This window comes from Corapipo altera, unplaced genomic scaffold (genome assembly GCF_003945725.1).
Source record: "Corapipo altera isolate COAL_440 unplaced genomic scaffold, ASM394572v1 1b, whole genome shotgun sequence".
Lineage (NCBI taxonomy): Eukaryota > Metazoa > Chordata > Aves > Passeriformes > Pipridae > Corapipo > Corapipo altera.
The window spans coordinates 10,139,693-10,153,884 of NW_020884881.1; the positions used below are offsets into that span (position 1 = coordinate 10,139,693).

Below are 14,192 nucleotides of genomic sequence, written 5' to 3' on the forward strand. Positions count from 1 at the left end.
AGCATTTCTGGTGGTTGCTGGGCATGGTGATACTATGAAGAAGCTAGCCCAAGCTGAGCAGCACACTTTTGTCTGAAAATGGTGCTAGCACCCCTTCCTCCAGTGCCAGCTGCCAAAGGAAAGGGTGTTGCATAGTTAGGGAAGGACAATGCTCACAGAAGGACCCCATTAGGATAACATTGATGCTGGATACTCGTTTTCTAGGTAAAACATTAGGTAGAGCATTTTGTTACTTCTGAAAGGAAAAGGCTGGGTATTTTAAACAAAAGCCATCCCATATTCCATGTCCTCATTCACAGCAGCAATCTCTACACGGTGAGGTGGAAGCTCTGGAGGTTCTCTCCCAGTGACTCCAGACTGTCTGCCCCCCTGTCCCCAATTCACTGGGGGAGTTCAGACACAAACCCTCCACTCGCCATGGCCCCTGTCTATGGAAACACAACTGCTGTGAGGTTTAACTACATAACTGCAGAAATAATTTTGCCTTGTTAATTGAAAATTACTGTAGCTTTTTCTGTAGAATGAAAAAGACTAAACTATAAAAGCAGAGGCTCCAGTGTATAAATTCTGATTTATACTCACACAGACTGCCTCCTCCTTGTCATATTATGAATATAACCCTGGGCATTCAGGATGTTTTGTTTGCTTTAGTGAACAAATACAGACTTACGTGTCTGATGGTTTTTATGACAAACTATACGGGCGTCATTCTTCCTGCAGGCCCAGCAAAAATAATCTCAAATACTTTGACTGAGTATAAATGTACGCACAAAAAAACCCCAAACCCCTCAATCAGCCACAACACAGAGTCAGAATACAAGTCCCAAGGAATAGATGTGGTTTAGTAAAGTGAAGAGAGGTCATGAGCATCTTTCTTTGAGGGGCTGGTGTTGCACTAGAGAGAGAAGCGTAGCTCTGCAATGCATAAATTATTGCAGCAGAGACTAAATGGTCAGTTCAGTGGGAGGACAGAAGTATGGGGAATGACATTATGAGATCAATAAAATCTTCCTCCACCTCCCACACAGTGCATCACCTGCAGTGCTACACAAAATCACCACGATCAATTTCTCAAGTTTTGCATCAGCTGCCAAAATTTGGGAGACACGCTGAGTTTCTGCTCACCAAATCCAGTAATGTAATTAACACAGTAATGGAGAAAATAGGAATAAATCCTAGAAAATCACATTGTCTATATAGAATTTTGAATTAACATATCACTACTGAATTGACATACAGTTATTATTGCAGCAGCACTCCTAGGGCTCCAGTCTGCCAGTGAAGCATTGGCTGGGGTACGATAGAAGAGAGACAAAGGGTTGTCTTCATTATCAATTAGCCTAATACGGAGTTTGTATAACCATGGAAAATCCTATGAGCAACATTATTCCACCAGTCAATACTCTACTTGCTAGTATGAGCAATCATGTATGGACATAATTTCTTCTGTATTTTCTTAACTCTACAGATGATCACAGTTTTTATTGTCATAAAGGGAAACTTTTTACTGCAGCACGCTCTGAGCAGCAACACTAACCATTAGGAAGAAGTTAGGATTCCCCCATGAAAAAGCATTTTCCCCTAAAATATGCCATTTAATTGCACTCACAACTGTGAAAACCAGATTAATGTGGTTTCCTTTTGTGGTATTTGTTAGTGAAATTCTTAGCTATTTGTCTGAAAACAGTACTTCATTTTACTGCTTCTTGTTGAACAAAGATTTGATTAGCAAGAACTATGTTGCTCTTGTGAAACTCAAAGCTGTATTTGGAATTAGGACCTTTTTTATTAGTATGCATTAAAACCTGTTATTGATCTCCTAGAGGTGCTAATATAAGTGTCTTTTGTAATACAAACCCAAATTAGATTCTGATCAGGTTCAGAGTGTTTAATCAAGGACTACCTAGCAGCATTTTTAAATGAAATGCTGTTTGTGCTTGGCATTGCAGATCAGCTATTTGATTGAAAGTCAGGAAGAATTCCCAACAATGTAGCATCTCTCTTCCTTAGCTGGACAACTAAAATGCATCTATAATTCAGCTGCTGCATAATGCTGACATATTGTGTTGTATAGTCTAGAGCAATCTGACATTTAATGTATACCACAGTGGCTAACTTAAAAGGGACCGCTGCAGTACATTAGCTTAAAAAACATTCGCTAAACATTTTAAGCCAAACTTCTCTATTACTACAGACTGACATGTTCATTAACAGAATGAGAATACATAACGTATCTCTTCTTCTACTGATCATATAATGAAAGTACTAGTCTTCATAGAGAAGTGATAAAGTAGGTGAAGATACAGTGCAGTGACCATATGAGACCTCAGATAAGCTCAGGCACCAACTGTGCAAGGTGCTGTACATGGGTCTTGAGATGGGCATTGCCCTGAAAAGTTTATAATTTATACTTGAAAAGACAGATGTAATATTTCTACCATATCCCCAATGCTGAGACAAAACAGGGGTATTTTCAGCTCACCCAACTCTACATTAAAGTATGGAATAAAAGAATCATAGAATCATTTGGGTTGAAAAAGACCTTCATGACCATCAAGTTCAACTGTTAACCCAGCAGTGCCAAGTCCACCACTAAACCATATAATTCACTCTAGGGATTCACACAGTAAATAGAAAGAAATACACTTTGAGGACACAGTTCATCTGATCTCTGCTTTGAAGAAAGCCATCTTCAGTAGAAAACAGTCCTCTACTTTTGCCAACCTTAACTGCCAGAACTCCTGTCTTTCCAGAGGTGAAAAGCCACTGTACCCAGGTGTGCAAGGGGAAGGAAGTGAAGGAAGCACCATCCTCCACCAGCACAGGCTCACACACATGGACAATCACCTCAGACGTAGACACAGCTCTCATGTATGATAGTGGAAATCAAAGGGTTCACTCTGGGGTGAAAACCAGAGCTCAGAGACACTGGGATGGTGCATGAGACCACTCTGGGGCAGTGGAGACCAGAACACAGCTCTTTGGAATCTTCTTTGCTTCAGCTAAACTGATGGGATTTTAAATTATTCAAATTTGCAATAGATCTACTTACAGAACAGCACAAAGCCTTCAAGTTCAACACCACAACTCATGGGCAGCTGCCACATGCAGAGATTACTGCAGCCAAATAATGGTCTCAGTGGTTTAGTCTATTTATTCAGATTTAGGTTAACTCAGCCAAAAAAAAAAGCCTACGTGGCACTACAGAGAAAATATAAACAATATGTCACATAAAAGTATCTTCTGGTCAAGAAAAGACTCAAGCCCCAGTGCATACCAGGTCCTCTTCTCCAGAGACAGCCAATTCCTGCAGTGACATCTCCTGCTTTGCAGGGTTGCAGCCCCTGTGTCAGCAACGAGCTCACAGTAGCTCAGGACACTGTTTCTAAACGATTCCTGATTCCTCTAGATACCTTGTGGTGCCAAACTTTGCTCACATTTTACCACATTTTTACAGTGAGTGGCAAATAAAGATGTGAGTTTGCAAGTTTGGCATTAAACTCAGCATACCTCTACCCAGGCATCCTGGCTTATACCAGCAATAGTGTGGCCAGCAGGACCAGGGCACTGATTATCCTCCTGTACTCAGCACTGGTGAGGCCACACCTCAAATCCTGTGTTCGGTTTTGGGCCTCTCACTACAAGAAAGTCATTGAGGTCCAGAGAAGGGAATCAGAACTGGTGAAAGGTCTGGAGCACAAGTCTGAGGAAGAGTGGCTGGGGAAGCTGGGGGTGTTCAGCCTGGAGAAAAGAAGGCACAGGGGGAACCTTATTACTCTCTATAAATACCTGAAAGGAAGTTGTATCCTGGTGGGAGTTGGTCTCTTCTCCCAGGTAACAAGTGACAGGACAAGAGAAAATGGCCTCAAGTTGCACCAAGGGAGGTTTAGATCGGATGTTAGGAAACATTTCTTCACAGAAACGGTTCCAAGCATTGGAACAGGTTGCCCAGGGAAGTGGTGGAGTCACCATCCCTGGAGGTATTTGAAAGATGTGTAGATGTGGCACTTACAGATATGCTTTAGTGGTGGACTTGGCAGTGGGTTAATAGTTGGACTCGATGATCTTAAAGGTCTTCTCCAACCTAAATGATTCTAAGTAAATACCAGTCCCTAATCGGTACGTATAATTTCTTCCATGTTGTCCTCTAATTTGACATGTGCAAAAGCAAAAAAAAAACTAATCACCACAACCACCCCATCAACACCAACAGTGCCTCACCTACTTTAATCCTCTTTCATCATTACCTTTTCTAAATGCTCCAGGATAATGGGAAAACTAAAGGACAGCAATTATGGCAAGTCCCACAGACAGGTCTAAGCATTAAAAGGTTTTCTTTACAAGTGAAATCCTTGCCTGTACTGCATAGCCACCCCCTGTGTCCAGGGGGTGAGAGAGAAACAAGCCAAGATCACATCAGCCTGCCTGAGCAGTGTGGGAGGCAGTGCTGAGCCTTGCTAGAGAGAGATGCTGCATTATTCCATGTGGATGCCTTGCTGTCGATGAGATCACCTGGAAAATACAGCAGGGTGGGATCTCTCCAGTAGCTGAAGGTCACCAGTCACTAAAAGTATGCAGTGAGATGCCTCATCTGTGCCCTCACTTCCCTGCTGGAACAGAAGTGTGAGCCAGGAATGCCAGGGTCAGAGTTCAAAGTATGGGAATGAAGCAGGGAAAGGAAAGCCCTGTATTTCCTGGCATTGGAATGAAAGGGTCTTGTTCCAAGCCTAATCAAACTATTATTTTCAAATAATGAAATTAAGATGTATACCAATTTAATTTGTATTTTTATTAACTAAAAGTCAATCATTCACTACCTCCTAATATTGCACATTATTGCACAAACACACGTGGCTCACCATGGCAGGCTGGAAGTACTCTATGTACATAAGCATAAGGCTAAACCCACCCTTAAGCTAACATCACTGAAACCAGCTACTCCAGCATCCAGCTTTACCCAGTTACAGACTTAGACTGTAACTTCTGAGGATGGCATCAATCCCAGGCAAAATATGGTGCTTACACAACTATGGTAAAAACTATGTTTTAATTTACTGCAGCACCACTCAGACCTGCCTCTGAATGGAAACTGTCGGCTGATGAAGTTTTGACATTTGAGTGTTTTCAATTGGTTGCCACACTAATAATTTGCAGGGAATCATTCTAAATAATACATATTGTGACTGAACTAATTTGGCAAGCAGCCAACAATTAATTAGGAAAAAGTTAATTACATACTTGTCGTGAAATGCACTCTATTTATGGCAAAATGTGTTGACTTTAAGTCAATCTTGATATTTACAGCAAAATTAAAAGTTACCACAAAATCAAAGTATTTATGTAAAGGACAAATTCTCTGCAGGGGAAACCAGAAGAGGGAAGGAGGTGCCCATAAACCCCAGCTGGAGGCGAATGGTTGGGGTGGAGTACTCCATCACCTCCTCCCAAATTGCTTTGCAGACTGCCAACATAGCAGAAAGGGGAGCCAAGGAGGGGCAGCCAGTCATTATTAGACACTGCCGCAGATCAGATGGCAATATCTGAAAAGATGCAGATAAATTCCACCAGATGCGAGTCATGCCTTTGCAATGAAAGCTGAGAGCAACCCTCTGGGTTACCAGAAGACTTCCTCAAAGATTCATTCTGGAGATCAATCTCGTTAAAGACTGTAACCAAAAGCAAGAGGGTGGTAATAATTTCCTGATGATACCTAGTTAGAAGTAGCTCTGTCAATTCAGAAGAGAAGTGGGATTGCACACAGTAATAACCAGCTGACCTTGAGGTCTGAATTAATAGAAATTGGATGGAAATCAATTGTGCAAAGTGCAAGGCCATGCAGCTTAGGGACTAATAATGAGTATTTCTGGCATAAGCAGAGAGCTCATCATCTGGAAATGCTAGGGAACAGACACCTCAGTACCTAGACAGACACTTCTAGATATCCAGAAGCAGTGGCTCATCACAGAATCACTGCAAACTAAGATGCAAACATGACAAAAAGGATCCTAGAACATATGAGAAGTATTTCCACAGAGACAGGGAAGCATTAACAGTATTGCACAAGAAATGGTGAGACCTCCCCCACAGTGGTGTGTATGCAAATGCAGCATGCTTACAATGTTTAAGAAAGATGATGTAAGAGTGGAGCAAGAACAGAGATGAGGCATTCATGATGCTATGGAGGATTAAGTGTTTGACTTAGGAGAAGAGGCTAAAAGAGCACAGTTTGTTTGGGTACCAAGGGGCAGCAAAGAGATGATGATTATTCAGTATAAGTACAGTAGGGGGTAAGAATGTGCATCTTTACTATCTGGGCACTAACAGAGACACTGAGGACATGAAGAGAACAAACAAGTACAGGTGTATTGCTAACACGTTTATACCAAAAGTAAGAAGGGCACTTCTAATCAACATACAAATGGAGAAGTGAGTACACTAAGCCAACTACTTCTGAGACAGAAGCTGATACAGCCAAGGAAGAAGCTGCATGAGACTACTGACAGAAGCCTTTGGGGCTGGAGGCCCCTTCAGAGAATCTTTTGGTGCCTGAGCACCACCATGAGCTTGAGCAGAGAGCCTTGACATTCACTGGGACTTTCCCTATATGACCTCTTGTAGATGCTACTTCATTTCGTGATTACAGTTCCATACAAAGAAGTTGTTTTGCAAGTTTTTTCCTGAAGGAGTAGAAACACCAATGTTTCTGATGAAAGAAATTAATTGAATTTAGCCATTTTGTCCAAGGTAATGATTTCTTCCCTACACCAAATGCAGCAAATTAGCTGATTCTACCTCACAGCAGGTGACCTTAGTAGACCAAAAGATCACTAATTTATCTATAGAAAGGATTATTTAGCAATCCTTTCTGGAATTATTTGCAACAATGGTATACCAGAACAGAGGGTATCCAAAAATTTTAGGGATGGCAAAACTTAGGATCATCAACTTTTATCCAAACTTCACAACCCTGAAAATCCTCCACTGTCTGCAACTAGGCAAGATCCCACAGTGAGAGGCTTTTAGCTTTAAATTTTCCAAACTTGGTAGCAGAAAAGTGTACCTTCTAGACTGTTATTGTTATTATTATTAATAATATAGAGCATGGTTCATTTTTAGATGGCTATATGAAACCAACTTTTCAACTCTAACTTCAATATATATCAGATACATGTCTTCCTGCCCATATTGCCCCTAGAATGAGAACTAAAATAACATAATATGCATTAAATCATCAAATCAAAAAAATGCATCACCATCTTGTGTTGTTACCAGTGGTACTATACAGAACCATTTACAAGGTAATAGGCCTATTCATCATTGGCACATCATTCATTCTGATTTCTCTGCTCAGATGATGCAGAGCAGGAATTTTGATGGACTATTTGTCCTTGCTTTGATTACGAATAAAACATGGCTTGAAAATAAGAAACTTTGCCTGCTGTTCCACACCTCTGAAATACAATTCTCGTGTTACCAGCGTAAGATCAGAAGTACTAAATATGCTGATCACAACATTATGAAATCAAAGGTTGCACCCAAATCCCATCTTTTCTAAATTCATTGTATCAAACTGGGATAAGGATCAAACAGACATCCATTTATCTTTGCATTTCTAAACCCCTCTGCTTTGACAGATAATCCAGGGGTTGATCAAGGACTCAGTGAACCTGGATTCAGCTCCCTGCTATGGCCTGATCATCCCATATGACCTTAGGGACATGTCTTAGGCTAAAGAACGTGATGTGCTTAAATGCCTTCAGCAACATTTCTATGGCCTTTGGTAGTCTTCTAGTCCTCTACATCTTGCTGACTACATCTACACAGAACCTGCTCTGCTCTGTTCTTCACTAACTGGGGATGAAGATGAATAAGGATTGCAAGGCGTGTGTATATTATGGAAATGAAACCATAAAAAATCTTTTAGCAATGATTTTTAGTATAGTGACAAATGTGTACCCTGCTCTGTGACATAAAGGCCTTTGACTCTGACTGGAAGGAAATGCTCTTGCCTTCAAAGTTCTCAGTAGAGATTTTTCTCCTATGTCTTTCCAATTTTTCCAGAGGGCTCTTTTAATTAGGATGTGCAAGATAGCTGAGACTGAAGGGATCCTACAAGCACACAATAACCTTCAGACAATGGTCTTTTTTTATTAAGATCTTGTTTAGTTGCTTTTGTGCCAGAAGTAGATGAGTTAAAGGCAGCTGAAGTGCATGGGTGTAAGATGCTCTTTGCCCTGGCTCGCTAACTGAACACAAAAACATACTGTACACACAGCCAGAGACAACTGTCAGCAGGTTTCAGGAGTGAAATCCTGCTGGGCTCCACGCTGCTCACCTCTGCATGTGAGCGAACACATCAGACAGTCCCATGCTAATCTGCTGGCTCTAGACTCTGCTTTTTTGTGCCCACTATCACCACATTTCCAGTTTTCTCAGTGTTTCCTAAATAATGAAATATCAAAAGCATTGTAATGCTCCCATGCTGTCATAGTGATACACTTGCAGGTTTCTTTGGCTTGGTCACTAAACCACTGACACAAGCCAAAACACTTTTGCTCTCTGAAGAAGGCCAAAAGTGCTTGTGGCCAGAGCAGGTGTCTGGCTGTCAAACCTAGGACTGCAGCCTGATTCTCAGGCTGCACAGCATCCATTGCTTAATTCTGTTGTCCTAAAATAGTGTTTGAAATTTTCATTTCATGGTCTGTGGTTTTTTGAGTTTTTCTTTCCATTTTAAATATGCTCATTTCACAAAGTACAAAAGCAAACTTCCTTTCATAATCCTGCACCTCGCAAACACTCACTGCAACTTGTGAATCAAGCTGAACCCTTTCTCCCAGGAACTGCCACCTACAATATTTTAAGGGCAATGCGAACTTTCTCCCTATGCTTCTCTTGGAGGTTTCTCAGATAAATCCTGTAGGTCTGACATCTCCCTTCTTCCAGGTAGTCTGACCTAGGACCTTGTCTTAAAACAATAAACAAACTGCCTCTTGTAAAGGAATGCCACTGCCATACTCCAAGCTGGAAAAAGTCAGTCTGGTCAACCTGACTCCATTCGGGGACACCCAAACCCCTGCTGATGCTGCTTTAAAGGTATTCGTATTGCACAGATTTCCCTTCAAATCCTTTCCAGCTCACTCACAACTATTCATTAAAACTGGCATATACAATAGTCAGTAGGGATCCAGTATTTCAAACCTATTTTTCAGAACAATTTGTACTCTTCCAGTACAGTGAACTGCAAGACAAGAGATGCTTCATGCATTGTAGCTCCTGTTACGGGCACGATCTTCCTAAAGCTGTGAGACAGAGCAGTTGCTGTAAATCATTGTTACTTCCAGCACTTGCTGTGTTACAGGCAGCTGATGACAGTGCCACCATGGGACATAAACCAGGCCAGAACGGGATCCATGGTTGCATCCATGGTACCTTGCAGGCAGGTAAAGTGCCTGAAGGAGGGAGAGGCACCCACGTGTCTTGGCTCTGCTTCAGGCTGGGACTGGCATATGCTGACAAGAAGCAAGAGGACTGAAAACAGGAGGACTGTAGTACAGTCAGGGAGGCCTGATAAGCTCTGGGACAGACAGCAGTATTGCACTGTGCAAACAGGGTGTCCTAACGATGATATGCTACTTGTAGGTGCACCCTCCAATGACCTGATGACCCTCAGGCACCCCGTTTTCCCCTCACTGCCAGAAGCGATTTGAAGGCACAGGCCAATCAGACAATAGCAAATTAGCTTCATACTGATGAGAAATCTCAGTGTACTAGATAAAAAATCCACGTTTTTCAAATTATATATCCAAATAAGTGTTTATTTGAGTAATGCAGTGGAAGAACATTTTGCGCTATCAACTAAATAGTAGTACTTGTTTACAAACCAGGCTAATTATGGAACCATTATATTTACTGTCTATGAGTTCACCAGTGAATGAGACAGAGCTGTTGCAAGATTAAAAATCAGAATTTGGCCAAAAACCACTGCTAATCTTTGACTTCACCTATACATACTCAAAAACCATTTCAGTGGAACACAGGAAGGAGAACTGTGAGAGGACAGACTGATACTTCTCCTTAATTAGGATTTGATCTTCTGTACATTCGGGGGATGAAAACAAGCCCAGGTACACACACTCCTATTCATTCAGTAATTCTAAATGACATGGAATTAAAAGCAAAGTGGTGAATTCCTCACTCAACATGCCCACACAATTCCCATTAAGGATAATGGTTATTTTGCTGTGACCAGCATGTGTTTTGAATGTTTAATTTCCGTCACAGGTTTGTATTCAATTAGATCTACTGGCAGCAAGACTTAAATGCTGAGAAGGAGGAAGGTGAACCAGAGGTTAAAAAAAATACTAATTGCCTATGCAGTGTTTTCCAGAACTACATCATCTCTGCCACTCTTCCACAAAACAATGTTAATAAAGCAGATTTTAGTCCTTCATTATTTTTACACATAACTTAGGTGCAACTATCAAGACCAGTAGCAAAGTGTAACAAAATAATGAAGATTGCCAAGGAGGATTGCAAACACCCTCAGGTGACTTGCAGCTGGAGTACTGAACAATACATGTATCATACTAATTGTTGTTTGACCTTGTGTGTTGGACAAGAGAACATCTGTGTTTAGGTAGCATGGGCCTGTGATAGACTTGCAAGCACCTATCGAACATGCTCGAGATTCTTGCCCTGCTGTGGGAAAGATCAAAGCACAGTGATAAACTACACATGTGCAAATCCCTGAAATGTGGATGGAAACAGCAGTTTTGATGACCCTCTAACATAGACCAGGTTTTGCTGTGCCTGTGTTCCCACCTGTGTGCCTCTGCCCAGGTACTTCCTCAGGGATCTCCTGGCTGGCAAGGCAACAAAAATAAATTTACTCTTTGCATTTCATCCGTGGTTTTGTGGTTGTTCCTGTGTCCTGCCTGTTCTGGCTCGCACACAAGGGAGGAACCAGTCCCATGTGCCGTGTGCTCTCATCAACACAAACTGCCAAGCTGAGGTGCACTGCTCCTTGTTTCTGGGTCTGTTGTGAAGTGAAGCTGCTGTGCAGTGCCACCAGATTGCCTAAAGATGTCTGGTCACAAAGCCATAACTCTTCACCCTTTTCTCCTCCAACACACAACCCCCTCCAGTGCAGCCCATGGAGAACATGTGCAGCCTCTGACTTGTAATAGGAACCACAAAGTGAAGAGAGCTTTTTAATAAATTTTTCCATGTCCTTTGGTTGCTGAGAAGCTGAAATTTGTTAACCACCACTGGAGCAAAAAGGTTTTTATTTGCTGGAAATACAAAGTTTTCTGCTGAAATGCCTTCTATCCACAATGGAATGAGAACAGTTTTCCAAATGACAGATTCAGTTCCTCCTAACACTACTAGGGCTCATCATATTGGGCTCCTTGCCGTCCCAAATCAAAACAAATACAGATAGATGGTGTGGGAAGTGACTGTGATCATGTGTCCCACCAAAGCCAACCAGGTGGCACAGGGGATGCCAAGACCCTGGGGCAGTGGGAGTACCTGTAGAGAGGAGAGAGACCCACTGCCCCTCTGCTTTTACCAAAGAAAACCAAAAATACTCTGGGTTTATTTGCTTTGCCAGATATTTCTACAGGGTGAAGCTGCAGCTACAACAACGAGTTTGTGATTTTCTGAGCCTCCATAGCTGGAGACCTTCAAAAAAATCTCTCTCTAACATAAAAGCTCTAAAGTCAACAAAGTACACAAAGAGGAGGGATCCTGCTGGGATGTATCTGTAATTCACTTTGATGGCTAACCGTAGGACATGATTTGGGCGAGGATGTCCCTCAATTTTAAATAGTATTTCCTGGAATATGACTGATTTCTCTGATGGGTTCTTGTTATTTTTGATACGATATATGAGCTGACAGTGAAATCCTGCTCCTTATCCACCCATCCACCTGAACTTCACCAGGTGAATCAACAGGATTTTACCTTCTGCCCAAGAACCTCCAAATATTTAAAACTACAAGTGCTGACTCCCCCCATTCTATATAAAAAGCAGGTATAAAATTCAAAATGGACAGAAATTCATCAATAAAACGAAAGAAAGCTCTAGATAGACCCTGAGCAGGAAAAATAAACCTTTACAAGCCAAGGTGATCACTGATTAAAGAAGCACTGAATTAAGCTGATAAACCAGGTCATAACATTTGCTACCTGGGCATCCTGGAAGGTACATCCAAGGAGAGAGAATAAAGGGAAAAGCAACGAACAAGAAACAAGATAAAAACAGATCTCATTGTCCCAATGACAGGTATACACAACTATGAACAATCACACGGGGGAAAAAAGCACAGAATCCTGCCTGCAATTAGCTTTGTCATCCCTTGAAGTCAAGCTGGATGCCTCCTCCCAGGAGGTCAGTGCTACCAACAGCAGACTCTGCGGGATGCACAGACAAAGAGGCTGTGGATGGGGATGTCCCAGTTCAATGCAACCCCTGTGCAGAGCCATGTACCTCTTCACCCCTCTGCACAGTGCTCCCATGACCCCTGGCTTATTGTTGTGCATCAGCAGCATTCAGGGTCATTGTTCAAGTGACAGACTGAGCTGTTCAAGTGACAGCATGAGAAGTGCCATCCTGCACTGGGTGAAGGGATGGGACAGAAGCAGCAATAGCAGGCAATGAACTTTGCCATAATTTCTCTTATTTATGATTCACTGGAAGTACAGTACAGTATTTGCTCTATCAGCCATTCTGCAGCACTGCAAATGCAAGAGGGACCAGCACCTGCCACGTGCCTCCACTTGCAAACCTCATCCCTCGTGGTATTGGGGTGCAGCCTGCCCAGGTCAGCCCCAGCAGGGCTGCAGGGGTTTATACTCACTGCCTGTTCTGCAGTGACACTGGGCAGAAAGAGAGAAGCATGCACCTGAAAATGCCAGACACACTAATCCTGGTCTGTGTAAGCCCATTTTCCCAAAATAATTAACCGGCATGAATGAAGGCCTGGTGTGGTGCTACACTGTGTTATGGTAACACAGTGGTTATGTGTTAGGCTGGTGTTCATTTTTTACTTCTTTTTTTCTGTTTTCTGAAGGAGCCTTAGAAATGGAATATATTTTTCCAACCTCACCATTCGTCCTCATTTGAGAAGTATTGGTTTATGGTTCTCATAGCCGTAACAGCACTGTGCTCCCTTTGGTAGCCTCTTCTGAGTCACCAAAATCAGGTAAAACAGCATAAAAAGATACCCATCTGGGGGCTCTAAACTCTTCAATCTCTCCTAATAAAATCAAAGACAGCTTTTCAAGATCTGGGCTGCAAGAAAGTATTTTACTGGTTCCCACAGAAGATGATAAGGAAATAAAATTAATGATTTATCGATCATTTAACCTAACAATGTGTTAATTTTATTAGATTTCTCAGTAAAGAAATGTGGGCTCTTGAACAAGAATTACTTGGAGAATGCTGCAAGCCCAGTTTCCACATCAGTGACTGTGAGGACCCCAGAGTCATTGCTGTGACTTCATTTGTGGGAGCAGGCTCTTACATAAATGAATGCAAGAAACCACTGCTTGGCATTGTGGACCTGGAGGTTGCTGTGAGATACCACTTTCTGCCTGCAGAATTCTGCTCTCCATGAGCCACTCACTGCCAAAATACAGCAAATGCTGCCAAAGAAGGGATCTCTTATGCACCCATCAGCATAAAACATGAGCACACAGGTGTTTGTAACAAATCAAAGAGAAGGGGCAGATGGAAAGTGCCCAGGGCTATAAAATTATGATGGATCTTACTGGTATCTATGGCCAAGTCCTTCATGTCCTATCATTTACACAGGTAACCTTATCAGAGTCATCTGCAGTAACGACTCAGTAAAATGGACTGGATTTTGTTCCAGAGAGAATTTGATCAAGTTAAATAAACCATTTTCATAGGCAATGAAGACAAATCAGTCAGAATTTTATTTCCTTTTCTTACAACAGTGATCTATCTCTCTATAAAACATAATATACTCTCTATGTTTCCCTGCAACAAACTGAAACTGTAGGTTTTGTAAACATTTGATAGGATTACATGATCATACCAGCCTGAGTCAGCAGAAAGTAGGACAGATCTGATAAGAAATTAGATGGGTGAATTATGCAGAAGACTTTCTGTAAAAAATCCTTCATGCTCCCTGTAAATTTTGATAGCTTGACAAACAGTTTCAAAG

The 14,192-nt window shown here is 41.8% G+C and overlaps 1 protein-coding gene across 5 annotated transcripts in view; it reads right to left on the reverse strand.

The window, feature by feature from the left end:
• LHFPL3 (LHFPL tetraspan subfamily member 3) overlaps nt 1-14,192 on the reverse strand; it is a 240,738-nt gene that overhangs the window by 173,474 nt on the left and 53,072 nt on the right. The gene's annotated exons all lie outside the window — the stretch shown is intronic.